This window comes from Martes martes, assembly GCF_963455335.1.
Source record: "Martes martes genome assembly, chromosome: 11".
NCBI classification, from domain to species: Eukaryota; Metazoa; Chordata; class Mammalia; order Carnivora; family Mustelidae; genus Martes; species Martes martes.
Genome location: NC_137899.1, coordinates 97,629,845 through 97,654,671, shown reverse-complemented (window position 1 = coordinate 97,654,671; position 24,827 = coordinate 97,629,845). Strand labels below are relative to the sequence as shown.

Here is a 24,827-nt window from a genome sequence, read left to right as displayed (position 1 = left end):
CTGAGCCTGGTTCTCATCCCTGCTCTGTCTCTTCAGACTGTTTTTTGCCTTTTAACGTACCTTGTAATTTTTTTCTTGATAGCTGGCCATGATGGGCTGGGCAGGAGTTGCTCTACACAGGCCCGTGAGGTGGTGGGGAGGCGTGGGAGATGAACGGTCTACAGTCCTGGGACTAGGTCTGACGGTCTGTAGGGAGCCTGCACCTCTGGGCTGTGGACTCTCACACACCTCTCAGACGTTTCCTTCTTTCCTCCCCTTGGTGGGAGAGGACGGCTGAGGTGGGCCGCAGCTGGGTCTCTCCCTTCTCTTCAGGGCATCTGGGCTCTGATGAAATCCCAGCAGGTTAGGCCCTGGTTAAACAGTCCCTGCTGAGGGCAGGTTGTTGAAGACGAGAAACCGAGTGCTCTGCTGTATTTCAGAATGGTTCCTCTTCCCTTCCCCCAGCCAGAAGCACGGGGTTCTTTGCTCTGATACTTACCGTGGGAATCTTGTCAAGCTCCTCAAGGTAACGCAAAAATGTGGGGACGCCCTGTGCCGGGGTCGCCCTGGAGTTTTTATCCCTCAGGCTTGTCCACACTGAGCCTCCAGCAATTCATCTACTGTAGATCTGGTCTTCTTCCCTTCTTTTTTTAAAGATTGTGTTTATTTATTTGGGGGAGGGAGAGAGAGCATGAGCGGGGGAGGGAGTGGGGAGACAGAGGGAGAAACAGACTCCCCGCTGAGCAGGGAGCCCGATGCAGGGCTCGATCCCAGGACCCTGGAATCCTGACCTGAGCTGAAGGCAGACACTAACCCACTGAGCCACCCAGGCGCCCCTATAGTTAAGATTTTCTTATCCCGCACTGCTTCCCATGGAGGTTTTGGTTTCAGGGGTTTCCGGTCTGGTTAAGATTTGATTCTCTGTATTCAGCTGTTGGTCTCAGTTTGGGGGCAGCAGCTTGCCCTGTGACCTCACTTTCTCTTAAGGATCTAAGAAGAGCTGTTGCTTTTCCAGTTCATCTGTTTACCTGTTGGGACAGAGTTGAATTGGAGGGTTCTAAGCAAAGGGATAACCTATCTGACTTACATTTTACAAGAAATACGTCAGTGGCTGTAGAGTCATTGAGGGCCAATGTGTCAGGCCTCTGCTGAATCTCGACTTGTTGACTTATTGAAAAATATGATATTTGTACAAACTATAGCTCACTCTTATGTGAGCGATAATGGGGGTTTCTAAGCTGTCTGTGGCTGTGAGGCTCATCAGGACATCTTGTGTGAGGTTTGAGGGAAGACCGAATACAAGTATCTCCAGGAGGATATGTGGAGGGTGGGGAAGCATTAATGAGACTGCAGAAAAATCCTGGGTTTTATTCTAAATTCCCCTTTTGGTAAGATGAAAATCATTTCAACAGTTGAGTTAGGTAGCAAACTTCTTAATTCATTTTTAAATGTCACTGATGATGAAAAGAAATCTTAAAGTTGATTTGGGGTATAAAATGAATTCCTCACTCTGACTTAGTACAGGAGCTAGTGGCTCCTCTTCACACAGTCGTTCTGGACACAGGCTCCTTCCACCCTCCACTCTGCATTCCTGGGCGGGGCTCTCATGTTCCTGGTCCCCCGGGCAGCTAGAGCTTTATCCCATTAGTGTGCCAGGCAGCAGGGTAGAAGTAAAGGAGCCAGAGCGTCAGCTGCCTTTTTAAGGACATTTCTCATAAGCTGCTATAAAACCTCTGCATGTACCTTCTTGCAAGGGAGTCTGAGAAATGTGACCTCCATTCTCAAGAGCTGTGAATCCAGATAAAAAGCAGTGATTCTGTTATTCTGGATGAAGACACAAACGTGTATCAGGGGACACTAAACAGTTTCTTCCCAGACAGTAAATGATACGGGGAATAGATGTTCGTTTGTTACTGACCTCAAAAACCCCCAGGGCCTAAGGACCTGAGCCAAGACAAAAAGTGTGGAAGACTGTTGTACTCAACAATTGCTAAACTGAACTTACAAATTGGTTCAGCATATTTTCCTACAGGTCACAACTTTCATTATGTCACTTGAGCCATTTATTTCTAAATCCATCCCCTGTTTTAAACTCTGTTGGAATTCACACAGATTACATCAGTCACCCCCAGACAACTGTTTTTGTGACCTTGTGACCATCCAGATCCACTGTATTCTGTTCCATAAGAGATCCTGTGGCTGAACTGCTGAATGAGAGGAAGTTGGTTTAGGAAGCACTATGAATTTAAAACAAAACAAAAACGAAAGAAGGAAGGCGAGAAGGAAAGAAGGAAAGAAAAGGATTCATACAGAGTTACTGTGTACACAGGATGAAAGTAGAAAAGTCATGATTCTCCAAACCATAAGAGCCAGATAAAGCCCTACTGACCTGAATTAGAGTCACAGCTTTCAGTATGTTTTTAAAAAGTAAAGGAAAGATGGCTAGGAGGAAACTGAGCCATCTGACATACCAGCCTAATATTCTGAGTGGCTATTTTAAGTCACCCATTCATTACTCAGAAACATCAGTCTCTGTCAGGTGTCTACTCACACTTTTCCCCTGCTTATTTATTTGCCTTTTCTTTTTCTCTCCCTTTTAATTAAAATATGAAGAAAAGACTAAGGGGGGTTTTCCTTGTTGCTTGAATCAAAACGTCAGATCTGGCAGAATGTGAAATTGACAAATGAGATGGAAACTCGGTCAGCACTTTCCGCACAGGGACCGGGGTCGCGTGCACCGAACCTGCCGCCGCTGTCTCCTCCATGGCGCAACCGGACAGCTACTCTACAGAGCTTAGAGACTGAACTTGGGAAGAATAATAAACCCAAAATATATGAATCGATTGGAAACCAAGTGCTATTTTGTTTCAACACTTAGTAAGAAAAAATGTCCGTCTACCTGGATTTGAATTTGTTTAGTCTCCGTCAGATACGTGTGTATATTACGCTGGATGGAGCTCCCTATTGCTCCATTCACAGCTACTGGAGCAAAATTCGCAACCTAATTAGGTTCTAGAAATAAGGGGCATTTTCTTCTCTACTTGTTGCTAGTAAAAGCACTTAAAATGTGCCGTGAAGGGGCGCCTGATGGCTCAGTGGGTTAAAGCCTCTGCTTTCAGCTCGGGTCATGGTCTCAGGGTCCTGGGATTGAGCCCCGCATCGGGCTCTCTGCTCAGCGGGGAGTCTGCTTCTTCCTCTCTCTCTCTGCCTGCCTCTCTGCCAGCTTGTGATCTGTCAAATAAATAAATAAATAAATCTTTTTTAAAACTGTGGCCTGAAGAATCCATTTATGTACTTCTTTTTTTTCATCTACCTGCTATATTTGTCAGGCTCCCTGCTCAGTAGGGCATCTGCTTGATATTCTCTCTCTCTGCCCCTCCGCGCACTGGTGCTTTTTCTCAAATAAGTAAATCTTTAAATAAAGTAAAAGAAAAAACCATAAATCTGTTTTTAACTCAGGAAGCTACAAATAGAATAATGCAGTGTAGCTAAGGAAGTCAAATAAAAGAAAAAGAGTCAAAGGAGAAATTAAAAATGACAAAATTGTTAAGTAGTCACAAACCTGGTTCTTAAAAATAGAGAGTGAGAAGCAACTAGAAAGTGAACTCTCAGACAGGGTCCCTGGGTGACTCAGTCAGTTGAGCGTCACTTTTGATTTCAGCTCAGGTCATGATCTCGGGCTGTGAGATCAAGCCCCGCATAGGGGTGAAGGGAGGTGGTTCATGCTCAGTGCGAAGTCTCCTGTAGATTCTCTTTCTCTCCCTCTGCCCCTCCCGTCCCCCGTCCTCTCTATCTAAAATAAATAAATAAATATTAAAAAAAAAAAAAGTGGGCTATCAGAACACATAAAGTAGAAAGCACAAAAAAGTAAAATTAGAAAAGAAAAAGGACAGCCACAGCAGAGATTAAATGAAAAAAGTGTGCAAGTGTCTACCAGATACATTTGAAGCTCTATTCATTCCAGCAAGAATATGACACTATGGGATATGCTCCCAGAGTCATTTACTGAGAGCGTAATCAGGAAGGAAATGTAGATCTACACCTGCTGAGATTCCAAAATATCCCCAAAAGACTTATAAACCCCTGATTAGATTTTAAAATATTTCCCTTCCCATCCTTGAAATGGCTACTCTTTCATGATGACGGTTAAGTGGCTCATCGAGAAACCATTTTTCATTTGGAAGATAAATTTAAAAACAATATAAAATTACACATGCTGTGATTGGACTGTGCTAAACAAAAAATCACATATATGCATAAAGATTGAAAGTGAGAAAATATATTAGAGTAATGAGATTATGGGTAATCTTTCTTATTTTCCAGCCTTTTCAAAATACTATTTCTGTAACAGAGATACAGGACAATATAAGGTGTCTTCTGTATGTGGGCCCAAATTTTGAACAGCTGTACAGACTTTCTCTTAGTAAAGTGACAAAGTACATTCTCCCTGTCATTGTCAAATTGTGGATGGTGTCAAATTATTCCTTCACAAGCCAGCCCAAATCAACCATTTCTTTAGTTGAATGCATACTCTTGGGTTTGTTATTCTTTAAAATACCAACTACTAAGGCATTCCTCAGCCTCACAGGAAGGCAGTCCATATTAGAAATCTGCAGTACATGGGCGCCTGGGTGGCTCAGTCGCTAAGCGTCTGCCTTCGGCTCAGGTCATGATCCCAGGGTCCTGGGATCGAGCCCCACATCAGGCTCCCAACTTGGCGGGAAGCCTGCTTCTCCCTCTCCCACTCCCACTGCTTGTGTTCCCTCTCTCGCTGTGTTTCTCCTTGTCAAATAAATAAATAAAATCTTTTTTTTTTTTTAAGATTATTTATTTATTTATTTATTTGACAGACAGAGATCACAAGTAGGCAGAGAGGCAGGCAGAGAGAGAGGAGGAAGCAGGCTCCCCGCCGAGCAGAGGGCTCGATGCGGGGCTCGATCCCAGGACCCTGGGATCACGACCCGAGCCGAAGGCAGAGGCTTCAACCCACTGAGCCACCCAGGCGCCCCAAATAAAATCTTTTTTTAAAAAAAAGAAATCTTTAGTACAAACTCAGTTTATATATTTTGTGGGAAATAAAGCACATTTCTTAGTAGATTAAAAGACTCTTACTAGTGGAATATTCTAGCATCCTGTATTGACTTCAGTTGGAGTAGAATGGACTGAAAGAGTACACTGGGCACTCCACTAGAGATGACAGATACTAGGAATGAATCTGATCTTGGACTTTCAAGGGGATTAGTTGGGGTGACTGTCAGATACTTCAGTCTCGGGCACAGAGAGAAAGGAGGCAAACATTCTACCATATATCAAAGAATGTCTTAGTCTTTGTATAAATAAAATGATTTATTTTAGAGCTGGCAACTAAATTTCTCATTTTAAAATGTCTTGGGAATTTGTTGAGGTTGGCAGTGGTACTACTTATCAGAAGATGCCACGGAAAATCCTCATTTGCTGCCTATACTGTGCTTTTGTGAGAGCAAGTTATCTATTTTGTGATAGAAAAGGAGGAAATATTGCCCTAAGTTTTGGTTATATTTAGTGTGTCATTATAACTTCTGGTCTTATTAATACTTAGATGATTTTGGATAGAGTACTCAGAATATTTTTGCACATCATTAAAAATTATATATCATGTCAAGAATTGGATGAATTGATGACAACCTGGATGAAATATGACCTACTTTGCATATATATAAATATTTCAAATACTGTTTCAGGTAGAAAAGTATAGAATTTTTTTTGTTTCTTTACAGTTACTTGTACTTAGAAGGGCAGTCAAGAACTTAAGGCAGTACTGTATTAATTTAGACCATTAGTAATGACCACAAAATCTCCTCGTCTAGAATAAAAGATTATATAGCACATCACTTGAAGAATCACAACTACTTTATTACCTTCTTCCATCTTTAAAATCTTCAGAAATTCTCTTTGGGTTCCCATGCTACTTATGCTACTTACTACCATCCATGTCTTTGATTATGAGCTCCCACAAAATAAATAAAATTTAAAATCAATATTAAAAAAATTTCTTCTTTGCAAAAACTATGTTGTCAAAGTAATGAAACATAGAAAATGTAGTCCCTATCATGATCTAACTGCCATAGGTAACGGCTTCCAAAAATTTGGTATTTATCTTCCTAGAACTTTATGCCTTTGTGCGTGGGTGTATGGGTATGTATTTATGATCCATTGTGAAAGGTCATTTGTGTCTTGAAGCTTTTAAGATTTTCCTTTGGGCATTGTCTTTCCTCATTTTGATTATAACGTGTTTCAGTGTGGATCTCTTTGATTTCATCCTACTTAAAATCCCTTGAGCGTCTTGGATGTCTGTATGTATATTTTTAACCAAAAAATGTTCAAAATAAATATACTGTATTGCTTTTATTCCTGCAAACATGTTATGTATTCTCAAAATACAGAGCCAGCAAATCTGCTTAATGCACACATAGGATCATGTTGTTTAGAGTTACCATGACATACTAAACCAACTGTAGTTTCATAGACATATGTGGAGTATGTCTAGATTTCTTTTTTTTTTTATTACACTGTTGTAGCCAATACCCTTGTATACGTATTTATGCGAGTAGTCAGGAAGACTCAGTGTCCAGAAGTAAGATGGCTGGATCATGAAATATATATACATATGTTACACACATGTATGTGTGTGTGTATTCACATACTTGCCAAAATGAATTTTTTTTGCCAATCTAGTGAAGAAAATTGTCACTTTAATTGGGAAGTTATTACTTAACTATTAGGGAAATAGAGCATCTTTCCTTATAGGCTTTGTAAATTTTTTTATTGCCTACTCATTCTCTGTTGGATTGTTCATCTTCTCAGTGGCAAGGACTTTTTCTCTTAGGCTTATTTAATTTATATGTAATATAAATTAATTTGTAGTTTGTCTTCTGACATGGTACACATTTCATGTGTACTCATTTATTTCATTTATTTATGCTCATTTATTTCACCCCCCAAAACTTTGAATCTTTAAAAATTTTTTTGAAATGCAGAAATGTAGAAAAATAATATAATTCTCCTTCACATTGCTACCATCCAGAATTCACAGTTCTTTGTTTTTGTTTCCAGTTCTTTTTTTTAACCTTAAGAAATAAAACACTTAAAACATTACAAGAAAACTAGTCTTCCAGACCACCACACCAGATCTCATTTATCTTCCTCAGTGATAAAATGCTCTACATCCTTCTAAAACTTTTTATGTATTTTTGAATGCCTGTATATGTTTCTATACACAATCTAATATGTTGCTTTCTCTATTTAAAATGTCTTCTGTAAAAGCAAGTTTTATGTAATATTCAGACTTCTATTACTGAACAGCCTGTTTTTGCGATTTAGTCATTTAGATATGTATAAATTAGCTAAAGATGCTTCAGTTTTATGCACTCAGATTTAGTAGTCTTGTATGTCTTATCTGTAATAGACTTTCCTCCTGTCAAAAGTGTAAAACTGTCCATGTATTTTCTTCTCTTTTTTTCCTGTTTTTTTTTGTGGATCATTTGAAATTCATTTGAGGGTAAGAAGTAATGCAGGGGGCTGATGCCATCTTCTCCTCCAGATTACTGGCTGGTTTGCTCGTCCGTCAGTTCACCATGTGCTTACCACTTGCAAACAGTGCCTTTATCAGACATACAATATCCAAGTATATACCATCAATCCCTGTGGCTTTTCTATGCATTTTTCCTATCCCTGTACTGTTTTTGATAAGTATAATTTACTCTTCCACATACTTTCCTTGGTATTCTTCTGTGCTTTCAGTGAGCTTTAGAATTGTTTTATTTTGTTCCTAAAAGAAATTCTTACTTTTATTGCAATTTCACTGAGTTTATAAGATTAGGGAAATTTTTCATACTTTTCATTTGTTCTGCGGTCACATACTTACTTCCTTACACCTTTTTCATGCCCCTTCGGTAACTTTTTAGAGCTTCCTTCATATAAGTTCAGTACATTTCTTTTCAAGCCTATGTATACAACTTGTTTTGTTGCAGTTGAGTATAAAATCTTACCTTTCATTTTTTTTTGTATTTTCTTTCTTGTTAATATTTGTGTATTATATAATTTTGTCAAACACTCCCATTGTTTTCAGTAGTTCTTAGTTGATTATCATAGGTTGTATGGGTTTGTCGTCTGTATATTTTCTTTGGCTAAGTTAATTTAAATCAGCGGTTCTCATTTGGGGCAGTTTTGCTTCCCATGGGACCCTTAGCAATGTCTTAAGACCTTTTGGGTTCTTACCACTAGGGATCTTACTGATATCTATTGGATAAGACTGGAGACGCTAAACACCTGCAGTGCACAAGACAACCTTCTACAGTGAGATTATTATCCAACCCAAACTGTCTGTAAACACCACAGTTGAAAAAACCACAGTTCAGATCTTTTGCCTATTTTTTTATTAGACTGTTGGTCTTGATATTAGAGAGTTAAAAGAGTTATATATGTAAAGTTGCATGAAAGAACTTTTTCTATTAGGCCTATTGAACTTACATGTATTGTAAATTTATTTGTAGTTTGTCTTCTGACATGGTACACATATGTGCTCATTTAGTTCACTCCCCAAATCAGTGTGCTAAAGTGGCCTGTTTGGGGTGCCATATTCTGACTCCTTTCAGTTATTTTCCTTCAACTATTCAGTTGTATATTCTAGATAAAAGTCCTTTTTTTGGATATCTGTTTTGCAAATACTGCTCATAGTCTGTGTCTACCTTTTCATTTCCCTAACAGTCTCTTTTGAAGAAAAATGTTTATTTTGAATGAAATCAAATTTATTGATACTTTAAAATTTTATAACTCATGCTTTTTTGTCTTATTTAAGAAATCTTTGTTTAACCCAAGGTCATTGAAATGTTTTCTTGTTGTATCATTGTCTAAAGGTTTCATAGCTTTTGGTCTTATATTTAAGACCATGGTCCTTGGGGCGCCTGGGTGGCTCAGTGGGTTAAAGCCTCTGCCTTCGGCTCAGGTCATGATCCCAGGGTCCTGGGATTGAGCCCCGCATGGGGCTCTCTGCTCAGCAGGGAGCCTGCTTCCCTTCTTCTCTCTGCCTGCCTCTCTGCCTACTTGTGATCTCTGTCTGTCAGATAAATAAATAAAATCTTAAAAAAAAAGACCATGGTCCATCTTGAATTAACTTTTGTAAATGATGAGTTAAGGCTTGAGGTTCATATTTTTGCAAATGGTTACTGTATGTTTCCAACACCCATTTGTTGAATTTTTTTCCCAACTGAATAGCCTTGAAATCTTTGTTGAAATCAATTGTTACATGTATGGCCCTTTTTCTGGACCCTCCATTTTGTTCCATTGATCTCTATGACTAACTATATCCCAGTACTACAGTGTCTTAGTTATTCTAGCTTTATAATTAGTCTTAGAATCAGGTAGTATAAATACTCTAACTGTGATCTTTTTAATAATACTGAATCTTCTGGGCAAAGAACACAGTGTATTCCTCCTGAGGACTTAAATTTCTCTCAAGAATGTTTTGTTTGTTTTTTTAATTTAAATTTTTCAGTGTTCCAAGATTCACTGTTTATGCACCACACCCAGTGCTCCATGCAGTATGTGCCGTCCTTAATACCCACCACCAGGCTCACCCAACCCCCCACTCCCCCCTCCCAAAACCCTCAGTTTGTTTCTCAGAGTCCACAGTCTCTCATGGTTCATCTCCCCCTTTGATTTCCCCCAACTCACTTCTCCTCTCCTTCTCCCAGTGTCTTCCGTGTTATTCCTTATGCTCCACAAGTAAGTGAAACCATATGATAATTGACTCTCTCTGCTTGACTTATTTCACTCAGCATAATCTCTTCCAGTCCCATCTATGTTGATACAAAAGTTGGGTATTCATCCTTTCTGATGGAGGCATAATATTCCATTGTATATATGGACCTTTTCTTCTTTATCCATTTGTCTGTTGAAGGGCATCTTGGCTCTTTCCACAGTTTGGTGACTATGGCCATTGCTGCTATGAACATTGGGGTACAGATGGCCCTTCCTTTTCTACATTGGTATCTTTGGGGCAAATACCCAGTAGTGCAATTGCACGGTCATAGGGTAGCTCTATTTTTAATTTTTAAGGAATCTCCACACTTTTTTCCAAAGTGGCTGCACCAACTTGTATTCCCACCAACAGTGTAAGAGGGTTCCCCTTTCTCCACATCCCCTCCAACACACGTTGTTTACTGCCTTGTTAATTTTGGCCATTCTAACTGGTGTAAGGTGGTATCTCAGTGTGGTTTTGATTTGAATCTCCCTGATGGCTAGTGATGATGAATATTTTTTCATGTGTCTGTTAGCCATTTGCATGTCTTCATTGGAGAAGTGTCCGTTCATGTCTTCTGCCCATTTTTTGACGTGATTATCTGTTTTTAGGGTGTTGAGTTTGAGTAGTTCTTTATAGATCTTGGATATCAGCCCTTTGTCTATAGTGTCATTTGTGAATATCTTCTCCCATTCTCTGGGTTGCCTCTTTGTTCTGTTGACTGTTTCCTTTGCTGTGCAGAAGCTTTTGATCTTGATGAAGTCCCAAAAGTTCATTTTCGCTTTTGCTTCCTTTGCCTTTGGAGACATGTCTTCAAAGAAGTGCTATGGCCAATATTGAAGAAGTTACTGCCTATGTTCTCCTCTAGGATTTTGATAGATTTCTGCCTCATGTTGAGGTCTTTTATCCATTTTGAGTTTATCTTTATCTCAGAAATGTTTTAGGATTTTTAGTTGACATCTCCTGTTAATCTTTTATCAATTTTATCACTATTTTATATTTCTTGAAGTTATCTTAACTAGATTTTTTTGAAGTTTTGATATTAGTACTATATTAGCTCACATTTTTTAAAAAAGATTTTTTTCTCTCTTTTTTTTAAGAGTTAGAGGAATTAACAAATGGAGACTTTGTGCAAAATGCTTTCCTCCTTCTCAGTCAAATGCTACCCATCCATTTGAGATTCTTGGCAGGAGGCTGGGAGAGAGACTTTTCCTCTACCCTCTTAGGTTCTATGGTGGGAGCCCAAAACTCAAACTGACAGAAAACAGATGAACAGGAGGAAAGCATACACATTTTAGTCAGTGTTATTATTTCTATATGTATGTGGAAGCCTTCATATATAAGAAATGACCCAAAGAAATACATAGGCCTAAAAGTTTACATGCCATTTTAACAAAGAGCAGTAAATTGTGGAGACTTGTCAAGACAAAGGAAAAAGGCGTTTGGGTCGGGGCAGTAAATTTGGCAGGGTGACTAGGAAATATATGGGGGAAACGAATGGAAATAAAGGCTTATTTTACTAGGTCTGAATGTTCTCTTCATGGGGCACCTGACTCATGGGAAATGTACGCCCTGCTTTTGGGTACAAAGGGGGGGGCACTCAGAAGGCCTTTTTTGCCTCTGCTATTTCTTAAGTGCCTTCTGCTCAAAACAGTCGGTGTGCCCAAGTGGCCTGTTTTGGGTGGCATGTTCTGATGCCCTTCAAAATGCAGTGCTTCTCATTCTTTCTAGAAGCAATTTTCCTGTAAAATGCCAGTATAGTAAATGTTATAGCAATTATTCTCTCTACAATTCACCTGATAAACACTAACGTCCACCCTTGTTTATATATTTATATTGAGCCATTATTGAATTTAATTAAATTTCTTGTGAGTTTAACCTTATTTCACTATCTACATTTCATGGATCTTGAGGTTTTCTTGACAGCACATGGCATGAGGCCTTATGCACCTTATGCACAGAGCACTAAACCCAGTCAATGATGCTTGAGTGTCTAGAGACAGGTTTCCACAAAAACCTTAAAACATTATTATTTCTCTGAGGAAGAGAAATTAGTACTTTAGGATAAACATTGCTTATAATGTTCTTGGCTAGTTTATAGATGATCTGACAATTCACCAATGATTAATTACCGATTGATTATTTCTCTGAGATACGTGTCTGACAGTCATTTCCTTTGGAGAAATGTTAGAAGGATGTAGTGAGATAACATCAAAATGAAAAATCACAGCAAGGCTGAGAACATTCTTTTTCAACAGACTGAATATAAAGGTGCCTGGGATTTATTTTTTTAACGCTTTAAACTTGGACCAGGTGTGATGAAACATGAAAGTTGTACATGTTAGTCACTTCACATTGGTGTGGTATGTACCCTAAAACAGACTACTGTAATTCAAGTTTCGGTGTGTTTTTTTACTGGAATGAATGTTGCTGCTAAGGGTAAGACACTAGAACTCTATGAAGAATAATGAAACAGGAAGAAAAAACTTGGACCCAGAGAAAACATCTTGACAAAGAAAACCTATACGTTCTCTTTTTAACATTGAGATAATAGAGCATTTTAAAGGAAGAGCCAGAAAATGAACATGGCAGTGTAGCTGCTTTGGCAAACATTGGGAAAGCTGCATTCCTTGGAAACTTCTCCTGCTGGACATGGTCGTTCACCGGAGGATACGTGCTGTGTGGTGATTGGGATACAGGCATATGTAGGTCTGGATCTGGAGATCGGGGTACAGAAGGATCAGAAACCACATATGCACCCAGCTTGCAAAGTTCTACACTAGGGAAGTCAGAGAGATTGAAGACAAAATTTAAGTAGGAAAAAACCAATCGAAAGTTATCATGGATTGCCTTCGTAAGAGCATTCCTAAGAGCAGTAAGCATAAGACTTACTGACGCAGCCACATCTGTCTCCTTCCCTGCCAGTTGCACTGGACTCTCTTGCCCGGAGCAAACAGAGGCAGCACTTGAGAGAGAGTCCTCAGGTGGACTAACATACAGTATTGAGTGCCTGAGGAAAACTTTGGTTTCTAGTGTAAAAATGCTGGGCAAAGCAACAATCGTATCAAAAGACCAGAAGGACTGTACAGAAGCTGGTTTCCCCTGAGCAGGAGAAAGTCAGGAGGCCTGAGAAATTGAAGTTGCTGATATTAATAAGGAACAGGAAAAAGAAGTAGTATTTCATATCTGAAAATAATTTGTTGATTCATCAGAACTCTGAAAAGTCTTTAGATAATGAAGTATATCTCAGAGATGGTGCCTTATCACAGCCAGAAGGCTTGACATACCTTTTATCCTTCACTTTTTACATTGTTACATGTTATATTCTAAAGCATGCCTTAAATAATGGTTTTTAAAATAAAATGATTAAAAAATTATGCTGGTGATATAGCAATGTTCAAAAAAGTACAAACTCTTACAGTGCCGCATTGAAGAAGAATTGCTGGCAGCCTCGTGGCTGTTGCCCGCAGCAAAAGCAGGGCCTGTGGGAAACTAACCAGTCCCTTCTAAGGCCATGGTAATGAGCGCCCCGTCAGTGCAGGAGGAATTGTGAATGGACGCACAACAGTGGAACGCCACCTTTTGTGCCTTACTAGTACCATTCTAGAGGGTTATCAATATCTGCAAGGTTGTGGGGGCTCATTGGAGCATATTTTCAGATAATAGTTTTTTAAAAGTTACTTTTGGATTTCATTTCTGCATCACTAAACGACTATTCTGAGCTAGTCTTCTCACAAGCAGTTTATTTTTCTTCAAGGGCATTTACAGTATCCTTTTCTTTTCATTGACATTTTTCTGGCCATTTCACGTACTTTATAAACTCTTATTTTCATGTATTCTCGTCCACTTAGTAATCTGCCTAGTATCATCCACCAAGTTGTAGTTGTCCGTATCTGTAAAATCATGGGCCTGTTTTCCAGATTATTTGTGAATAAACACACACTGACCCTATCAACTATTTGTACTTTTTGTCGTGAGAACTGATCACTTATCTCTACTCATGGCGACCCAAGCTAATTTCCTGTTCAAAACCAGAATCTTTATCCCAACTCCACCCCGACCCCCTACTCCCATTCTGTTCTTAGGTGAACCAGAACATTGTGGCCCACGAAAAATAACAACAAAACTACTTCTTTGTAGACCCTTAACAAAGGTCTTTAGAAGATCATCACAGACACACATACATATACACACGGACTCACTCACATGTGGGTTTAACTGCTTCTCTCCTTATATTTCCTCTTTTAAGCCCTCCAAGAACTCAAGAATTTTAGTCAGGTATTTCTGTTTTGAGTCTGATTTATGAACTCTTCCTTGTCTGGCCAGGTGCCGGCCAGATTCCACAATTCATAATCTGTCAACAGGAGTAATGGCCCATTTCCAAAGGTGAAGCGTAACATTTCTTTCTGCATGCATCAGATAAACAGATTGTGTGGCTGCTCAGTGATCTATCTGAAGTGGGCTGAAGAGCGCATTAACCTTCCAGCACAGCCCCATTTTCACTGTGGTTCTTTTCTTTTATGCTCTTCGTTTTTCTTCATAAAAGCCAGACCTGATAAATAACACAATATCCAATCACTAGTGAGCAGATTGCCCAAAACCTAGAAGGGGCGTGCGCGCTGGGGTACCCGGTACATTTCAAAGCATCTCGGCCTTCAGACCTGTGCATACGATGCCATTTGATGGGTATAAAGTTTCAGTTAACACAAAATGAGTAACTTCTAGAGATCTGCTGAACAACAGCATGCCTACAGTTAACGCTACTGTATTGTGCACTTAAAAATTTGTTAAGAGATCTCATGTTAAGTGTTCTTGGCACAATAAAAAGGAAGGGGAAAAAAGAAAGTCATTGAAATTAGGAGGAGAATTTGTTTTTTCTTTGGTTTGGTTCCTCAGTAGCATGAGCTACTTCTGTACCACTTGATGGTGAGGAATCCCATGGCTCTCATTGACAGCTTTTTCTTTTCTCGGTTTTGAACACTAGACTATAGATGGGCCTTTGCGTTCTAGGATTTAGGAGGCTGCCTTCTCAAGAACATCTGGAATAGATAAGCTTTAAGTGCTGGGTCCCCTTTCGTTTCATTGCCATGAATTCTTTGTGTATACTTGTGGGTTATTTCTGCTGAGACAGAAAATTTGTTTTTCAAGGTTGGGACAGTACTGTAGGAGGCCTTCAGTCCACTTGGCCTGGTGTAAGCCAGCTACGCAGGAGCACAGACATGGAGATGATCTTGAATGGAGGCATATAAGAGGGGCATTCAAAAATCATCAGGCACCAAATGCCAAGATAATTCACTTTCCAGTCAGTGTAAGGACTCTTGATGCTATCATGTTGATCTAAACTTACCCAGATTAACGACTACATCTCTGTGTACTTTCTTGTGTACTGACTACATTGGAGTGAATGTCATTTCAGAATTTTAAGAAGGAAATCAGTGAATTAATAGAGGGAGACAGAGCATAGAATTCATTCCAGGAATAGGGTAGCGAGAGAAAGTGGAATGAGATAGTCTGATCTCTAAAAGAGATATCAGTGACTGAATCAGTGAGTGAAGATTTTATTTTTGTTTTTGTTTTTTTAATAACGAAACTTGTGTTTCAAGAAGGAAGGAGAAGACATGGGCAGGGAAAGAGAATAATGACATGTGAAAAGGAGGGGCGAGGTTATAACAGTGGCCTACCTCAGTACTCCTTACACTTAATGTGTCTTGTTAAAATGCAGATTTTGATTCTGTAGGTGTGAGGGAGGTCGGGGATTCGACTTTTCTAACAAGGACCCAGGTGATACTAATGCTATGTTCTTGACACTCAGGATCTAGCTCTGGGAGACCATGTCAACACCTATAAAACTAGTCATGATCCTTTGGGCCCCTCTCTATAAAAGTACAAAGAAGACAAGTAAGTGCTAAATAAGTAGCAAGATACTTTCCAGTAAATGCAATTAAAGTCTCTCAAACTTTAAGGCTGCCATTATATCCCCAATGGTAAGAAGATTAACTCCGTATTAGACAGGAAAATGGTGCTGTCATTCAGTTCATGTGAATAATGCACTGACAAATTAAAAAAAAAAAACTATTCTTAAGTAATTTAGAAAATATAAATTAAAAGAGAAAATGAGTTAAAACCATCAAGGGTTACTGTTGTAGTTTTAATTTAAAAAATTTTATTTCTAACATTTTTATATACACACGCTCACAACTATGCTGATACATAGTAAAAAGAAATAAGGTCTTGTTCACTATCTGCAGTTTTTTGTATCCCTTTAAAAAAAAAGGCATTCAAGCTTAGCATCTTGATTTTTGTTTTTTGTTTTTTTAATCTTTGCATTTCTGCGGGAAAGGGAAGAAGGCTTGTGGCTTTGTATTCCCTTGAGCCTATAGCCCTCTGTATTCTGCACGTGTTTGACTTGTCTTTGGTTAAGAGGCAGAAAGTAGCTCTTATGTTTTAAAGATAACTTGAGAATGACCTGATGAGGAAGTTAAATGTCTCTTTATAAAATAGAAACATGAATATTCTTAGATTAAAAGAAACATAAAAAGATGAAAAATATATTAATGGGTTTTTCAACACAGATCCTTGAACCTACTAGCACAATGTAATAAAAAATGACACGCTTATCACAACCTGTAGTGTTTGATCTTTTTTTATTTTTTGACAGAGAAGCCGAGGGCCTTCCTTAATCGCTACATTACTTTTTACTACAGACAAAATTAAAATAAGTTATTATAATATTTTTATCATTATAGATCAGGGATAAAAATATTACCAGTAGAATTAGCTGTACATGGAGAGTCCTTATGTTTCTTTATAACATCTTTTTTTTTTCCTAAGATTTTACCTGAGCGCATGCACACAAGCAGGGGGAGGGGGAGGGGACAAGCAGACTCCTTGCTGAGCACGGAGCCTAGTGCCGCGGGGCTCGATCTCAGGACTCTGAGATCATGACCTGAGCCAGAACCGAGAGTCGAAACTTCATCCAACTGAGCCACCCAGGTGTCCCTCTTTACAACATTCTTTAAATCTATAATTATTTAAAAATAAAAGTTTTTTTTTTTAAAGAGAAGGTAAAATAGAATTAAAATATGCAACAATTGTAACATACACACATACAAGCCGAGATGGGTAAATGAAATTAGAGCATCCTGAGATTCTTACATTCCCCAGGATGAGGGGAAGGTATTGAAGAACATGAGACTTCATCAGCATAAGCAGGTTGAAATTTCTAAAGTAATCACTAAAAGATCTAAAGTAATCACTAATGTACAAGCAGTGTCTAACTTTCAATCCGGTAGATACTCAGGGAAACAGTGCATTTCTTTAGGGTATCTGCCAGAGAGTAAGGGGCTGCGGGAGGGTACTGGAGGGGGCCGCTGCCAAAAGGGAGCCTCTTGGAGACGAGGAGACAACAGACATAAGGGAACTCGAGTAGAGCTATGACTTGCAGCCGAAATGGAGAAAGTACTCCAGAAAGTCAGATCAGTTGAAGGAATTAAAAACACTGAGGAAATGTTCTTATTCCAACTGGAATTGAGTTCATGATAAGAGCAAGGACAGCATTGTGGGGTTAAGTGCAAGGGAAAACCAAGATTTAGTAAAAATATAATGTCAGTTCAACTCAGTAAGGTGACAAGGTAATGGTTACTATCTTGATATTTAGTTCCAAGGCATAAATTCACGTTAGGAAGATGGTTCTAATATTTTTCTTTTTTTAATTGATATACAATTTATGAAGTACAAAACATACCACCTTAACATATATAACTCAGTGTTTTTAGTATATTCACTGTGCTATGCAGAACATTTTCATCGGCCAAAAAGAAACCTTCTATCAGTAGTCAGTCCTGATACTTCATTCTCCCCCTCCCTGGCAATCACTAGTCTGCCCTCTGTTTCTATGGATTTGCCTACTCTGGACAGTTCACATGAATGGGATAATACAACATATGGCCTTTTGTGTCTGGTTTCTTTCATTTAGCATAAATTTTTTAAAAAAATATTTATTTATTTGTTTGAGAGAGAGCATGAGCAGGGGAAGGGGCAGAGGGAAAGGGAGAGAAACCTCAAATAGATTCCCTTCCAAGCACGGAGGTCATGACCTGAGCTGAAACCAAGAGACAGATGCTCAACGGACTGAGCCACCCAGGGGCCCCTTTGCAAAAAATTTTTAAGGTTTAATCATATGGTAGCATGTAACAGTACTGCATTTCTTTTTATGGCTGAATAGTATTCCATTGTATGGACATACCACATTTTGTTTATCCAGTTATCAGTTCATGGACATTTGAGTTGTTTTCACTTTTTGTCTATTACAAATCATACTGTTATCAACATCCAGGTACAAGTGATGTTTTCATTCCTCTTGGGTGTAGATCTAGTAGAGGCATTGTCAGATCATACACTAATTCTATAACTTCCTGAGAAACTGCCCAGCTGCTTTCTTCAGTGGCTACACCATTTTACATTCCCACCATTTTACATTCCTACCTATAGGGTGGAAAGGTTCAATTTTCTCCACATCCTCACCATTTTCCTTTTTTTAAAAAAATAGCCATCATAGTGGTTGTCAGTTAGCATCTCATTGTGGTCTTGATTTGCATTTCCCTAATCATTAATGATGAGCATCTTTTCATGTGTTTATTGGCCAATTGTAGGTCTTCTTTGGAGAAATACATATTCACATTTTTCGCCCTCTTAAAAATTGTGTTATCTTTTTACTATTAAGTTCTGAGTATTCTTCATATATTCTGGTTAATAGACCCTTATCAGATACATGATTTGGAAATACCTTCTTTCTGTGGGCTGCCTCTTCATGTTCTTGATAGTGTCCTTTGATGAACAGACACTTTTAATTTTGATGAATTCCCAATTTATTTTTCCTCTGGTTGCTTATGCTTTTCTATTCTTTTATTAAGCTGTTTTTACTGAAGTAAGATGGTGTTTTACATTTAAAATTCCTGCTGTCTCTCAGTTATCCATGATTTAGATAGTAACCTGTCTCACTAATGAGGTGATGTATTCATTTCCTATGGATTTTACAGAAGATTGCCACAAACTTAGTGGCTTAAAACAACATTGCATAGTTTTGTAATTCAGAAGTCATTGCATAGTTTTGTAATTCAGAAGTCCAACTGGGCTTTACTGAGCTAAAGTCATTGTATCAGCTGACCCATGTTTCTTGCTGGAGAGTCTAGGGAAGAATCTGTGTCTGACCTTTCCAGCTTCTAGTGCCCCCCCCCCCCCCCCGTTTCTTGGCTTTCGGCTCTCTTCTTCTATCTTTGGCTCCAACAATGTCTGACCATGTCTTCCTCACACCGTATCACTCTGACCTCCTCCACCTCTCTTTTCCACTTTTAAGGGACTCTTGTGATTACACTGGGCTCACCTGGATGATCCAGAGAAATCTATTTTAAGGTCAGCTGATGAGAAAATTTAGTTCCATCTGCCACCTTCATTCCCCATTGGGCACGTAACATGCATATTCACAGGTTCTGGGAATCAGGAGACGGACATCTTGCGGCAGCTGTCATTGTGTGTATCAGCCCCTTACTGCTGACCTTGCTCTACTGAAGCTAGCCACGGCAGTACATCCGTCAACAGCTAAGGAAATGGCAAGTGCTCGGAAATTAGTGATAAATGACTTTGGTCTTATTTCTAAACCTCTTCAGCTGTAGCACAGGTTATAAGAGCAGAAAATTTAGGAAATAATCCAGTTTGCTGATTCTTAATAAGCCTGTTTTATAATTCCTAAGCCAGGAGTTTCTGTTCTTGTAATCCATTCTAGAGGAAAGCAGCTTCAAAATTCGGCATTATGGATAGCAGTCTTAAAACTGGCTTTCTAGAATTGCATTATGTGGGCAGGAGTTTCCTTCATGGGCAGCCTGGCACAGCGGAGCATGAGGACCTAGGAGTCATGAGGACCTAGGGCCGGGTTTCGCCTCACCTACTTTATTAGAAAACACCACCGGAACTCAACTGTAACCAAAAAATACCACCTGGGTTTTTCTGAGCATGTATGAAACTGCATTTGTGTGGTAGTATATCTCAAATATCTCTAAAAGGTAGATTGATACTTTTTTAAAAATGGGAAAATTAGTGCTTAAATTGTCTAAAGTAGCTTAAATACACTTAGCGATACTATTTAGCAAATGATAATGCCTTTAGGAACACATGGTAAAGGTATGCATTTTAGAATCACTTTGCTGGTATAATGCTAGCGGTCAAGGGGCCCTCCCAGCCGATGCTGCTGGGAGCCACCGCTACGAGGCTGACCATGCACTCCATGAGGTCTCTCCTTTGATTAGAAAGGAAGGGAGATGGCAGACAGGCTGACTTACGTCCTGCCACGCTTCCTCTCCCCGCCTAAGTCATCTATTGTCACATGTAGACCGAGGGGAAAAGACCAACCTAACGATGGACAGAGCAGCAAGCGGGTGCTCCCAGTGATGTCCATGACATTGGAATTACTCTATGTCTGGATGCGTCGAGCTGTCTTTCATCCTGGGATATTTGGATGGCAAAAACTAAGATTACCATGAAAGAGGGCAGTGGGCAATTTGGGAAGTGCCCTGTCTCCCTGTGACAGAAGCTTTGCAGCCAGGCGCAGTGATTGATGTTGACAAATTACAGCTGTCAGAGTGTCCGGAGCGCTTCACAGGATACGTTTCTGACTTTGCATTTCTCACTCATGCATTCGGATGTACAAACTTCTACTTAGAAAAAAAGCACAGCAAGTTTCTGCAGATACTCCCTAAAATTGTCAAAACCTAAGAATGATAACAGATTATTACTGTTTCCTTTTTCCCTCGAAGTTGGTGAGGATTCTAAGATTGAAATAAATGTTAGAGGAAGAGGCCATTATTTATTTGAAAGACTTTATGTTTCTAAGAAAAGAAAAAATGCCAGCAAAGTGGGAAAAACAAACTATTCCCAAACAGGAAAACTATGCACATACTGACGAGAAGCATGAAAGGCAGTGGGAACCCTGGGCAGATAAACCAACAACTACAGAGTGCTGAGAAAAGCAATAAATAGAAAGGGCACAAAAATCCCACAGACTAACTTCTATATGTGACAGTGTCATGCCTAGTAGAACAAGGGGGAAAACTGATAGAGAAAATCTATATTCAAATAAGAGCTTGCAAACTTCGATTCTAAAAATGTTTTGTCATTGTAGCCATTAGCTGTTAGCACTAGGATGCTGTGTTTTGTGCTGCCTCAGAACTCGGGGCTTTAAAGCCACAACCATTTATTGCTCATGCAGCTGCATCTCAGGTGCAGTCTGGCTAATCACAGACTGGAGTGGTTTCAGGGTGCCTGGGTGGCTCATTTAGTTAAGCATCTGTCTGTCTTCCGTTCAGGTCATGATCCCAGGGTGAGGGATCAAGCCCAGCATTGGGCTCCTTGCTCAGCCAGGAGTCTGCTTCTCCCTCTGCCTGCCATTCTACCTGCTTGTGCACACTCTCGCTCCCTTTCTGGCAAATAAGAAAATAAAATCTTAAAAAAAGAAAAAAAAAAAAGGCTAGATTGGTTTCATAGCAGCTGGTGTGTCTCTGTTCTGCCTCTTAAAATAGATCCATGGAACATCTGGATGGCTGTGCTCCTCACTGTCTGTCTTTGGACTTCGTGCTAGAATGTTCTTAGCATAGTAGCATACATGCAAAATAGCAAGTAGAAGTGTGCAAAGCCTCTTAAGACTGAGTGCCGAGTCACACAGCCAAGCCCATGTCAAGGACAGAGGTGTATTGTGCTGTCGATGAAAATTTCTGCAAAACTGTACCAAACTTTGTAGTCAAGAAAGCCTCTGTGGTAGACAGCAAGACAATATACATAAAATTTATAATGTCTTTAAGTGAATTTTAAAAAAATCTTTAGTTTTTTACTTAACCCATACATAGACAGTCTTAACCTCTGATACAGATAAAGCTGCTGGCTTTCATGTCTCCTTTTCCTACCTGTTCTACTCAAGAAATGATCAAGCTGTAGAAACCTCTTCACTATTTGTATTCTTTCTTTTTTAATTGATCAACTTTCATTTACAGCTGTAGGTAGTTGAAAACGTTTGTTGCAGAAAACATTTGTTGGGGGAAATGAATGAATGCAGCTATCTCAGCCTCAAGAATGGAGGTCAGCGCTTGGCTAATCACGACCTCCCAGACTGAGCCATTAACACTAGCTAGACATTCTCAAGGCATCAATCAACATAAATAGTTTGTGCTTTCAGAAAAATAATTTAAAGCCGGGGTTTTTTGCTAACAAAGAATGCATAGTTATCATCTTAGGGGAGCAACAGCGTATTGGAGGTTTAATGCAAGAGTATTTTATTCTAGTTCCTACTCTGGTATGCTCTATCATGGTTGTCAGATAGCCCTAAAACACTGCTTTCAGCCTGTCAGTCCTTATAAAAAATTATACAGTGGTTCCCTGTTGCTAAATAGTCTGGAATTAAAATCTTTCTTCATCAGGTTCTTTCCAGGCCCATAAACGTGTCTCTCAAAAGACAGCATCACTTGGCTGAACCATAAATATTTACTGGTGAAATGTGTATGTGTGTTGTGGAAATCTACTTAAACGGGGAAAAGCTTACAGACCATCTCGTCTCCCTATGTTTGAACATCCAAGAATACACAGAAAGCACAACCCCGAGTGGTGCACTGTAAACAGTAATTGCTTTACAGTGAGTAGATTTTAGGAAAAGCCTGGAACAGCCAGAGGCAGGAAGAATATTGTGGGCAATAAATAAGGCATAGCCAGGGCCATAAACTTGAGTGGCGCCCAGTGGTGCTAATTCTCAAATTCAAAAGTAGATTCAGAATGTGTCACCCATAATTGCAAAGGGTTATATTCTCATCAAGAATAAGTCATGAAGGCTGGGTAGGATAAAGGACTTTGTCACTTCTAATATTTATGATTGTAACACTTGAAGGTGGTGTGATTAATGATTCTTTAAATTAAATGTCACTAATTTGGACTGTGTGATTATTCATCAGCCCTTTTATTATCTAAAGAGAAAGAATTTGCATAGCAGGGTAAACAATGGGTCATTTAAACTATCTGGACAAACAAATCATTTTAAAGAATTTTGGGGTACACTGACTTTCTTAAATGATTTCATTTATAATTATTCAAATTCATCCATCATACCTTTCCGCAACTCTACCTGCCACAAATTGGAATTAGCTTACTTTGGTTTGTTTCTAAATATTAAACTAAACATCTCTGACTAAATATTTCAGATCCTCAAAACTTCATAATTAATATTTGCATGAGTCTCGGGGCTGCGATGAATTGTGGCCGATGCGTGCAGCCTGAATTCTCTAGTTTGAGGCCTTGGACTCCTCCTTCTGAGCTGATTTCAGGTTGTCCGGATCGTCTAAACCAGTTTGGTCACCCGGCCGCACTGTCATGTCTGTTTAACGAAAACATGCCTGACAGTGACACTGAGCTGACGGAGGTTTGGTTCACCTTGCGTTGGATTCACCTCCCCTTCTCCTGTTAAGCTTTTCTGGCTGCAGGTCTTAAAAATGGGAAATGAGATGAAATGTGGCATGGAAAGTGATGTAGGATCAGTTTCTTTGTTACGGGTTTGCATTATTTTGTGATTGATTTTAGTGCCCTTCTAGACAAGCCAACAACTTAAACAGGGTTTTCGAGGCTGAGGTGGTAGTTGCTAACTTCCGGTTCTCTTTCATGAGCAATGGTAGAAATATCATTTCTTATCAGTACCAGTTCCTAAGGCCCCAGGGAATAGGCTTTGCCTAGCAGTCTTTGACCCAGAAAATCCCCGGAACTATGGAAGATAAACAGCCAACTCCCTTCGAAGTTGTCCAGAAATAAAGACCTTAGGATGTTTCCCACTGCCCTGTGGCAAGGGTCCCACCTACACAGGTGACCTTTGTCTGTCTTCTATTTATTGCTGTGATGACTCTTGTGACTGAGTGAGAGAGTGGTGAAATGGGCTGCAGAACTGACACTCAGAGGTGACAGTCCTCCATCAGGGGCACTGGGGTAAAATCAGATAAATCACCAACCACAGGCACTGAAAGGAAGGTTTTTTCCTCCCCACCAACAAGAAAAAAAGGATTCCTCCAGAATTGTATCTTGCCTAAACTTTAATTCACAGTGTTAACATTTTTTTTTAAAGTTTGAGTCAAGTATCTTTTCTTAGAGAAAGTGTGTCAAGTGTTATCAAATTAGGACGAGGTAAGAGCAGCTTCCTTTAGTTCGACTAGTGTTTGCAAGAAGGGGTCGAGAACCCGCTGTTTGTTGTCCTTGCTGTCAAACTACATACAAGGCTAATAAAATATCATCTCTGTGGTTAAGGTGTCTACGGTTTAGGGGGAGAGAAAAGACATAAATATTTTATTTTTAAAATAGACAATACAAAGTAGCATACATCAAGAGGAAATATGTCTCAACATACTCTGTATCTCAGTTTGGGGTACTGTAACAAAATACTGTAGGTAAGTGGCCTGTAAACAATGATTTCTCATCATTTTGGAGACCTGGCCAGATCAAGGTGCCAGCAAATTTGGTGTCTGGTGAGAACCCGTTTCCTGGTTCAGAGAAGGTAGTCTTCTTGCTCTGACATCATATGGTCGAAGGGCTCTAGGGTCTCTCTTTCAAGGGCACTAATTCCGTTCACAGGGATTCTACTCTTATGACCTAATCACCTCCCAAAAGCCCCATCTCCTAAAACATCACCTTGGGGATTAGGATCCTGACATAAATTTTGAGGGAGACACAGACTTTCAGTTTATAACAGTCCATGTCAAATAACCTTGGGGGGTGGGCAGCAGGGATTTTTCCCCTGTCCTACAAAAGCAGAATACAAGGAGAACAGACAAAAACATAAAATAAGAATATCCCAATTTCCCCATAATCTTCTAACACACTGTCAACATTTTGGGGATTTACTTCAGTCTCTTTTCTATGCTATATATATATATATATATATACACACACACACACACACACACACACACACACACACATACATATATGTATATATGTACACACACACACACACGCATATATATAATGTATTATTTGCCCCAGGGGTATAGGTCTGTGA

General features: G+C 39.4%; 1 protein-coding gene across 6 annotated transcripts in view; it reads left to right on the top strand.

The window, feature by feature from the left end:
• Positions 1 to 24,827, top strand: part of TPK1 (thiamin pyrophosphokinase 1) — a 347,265-nt gene that overhangs the window by 296,168 nt on the left and 26,270 nt on the right. The gene's annotated exons all lie outside the window — the stretch shown is intronic.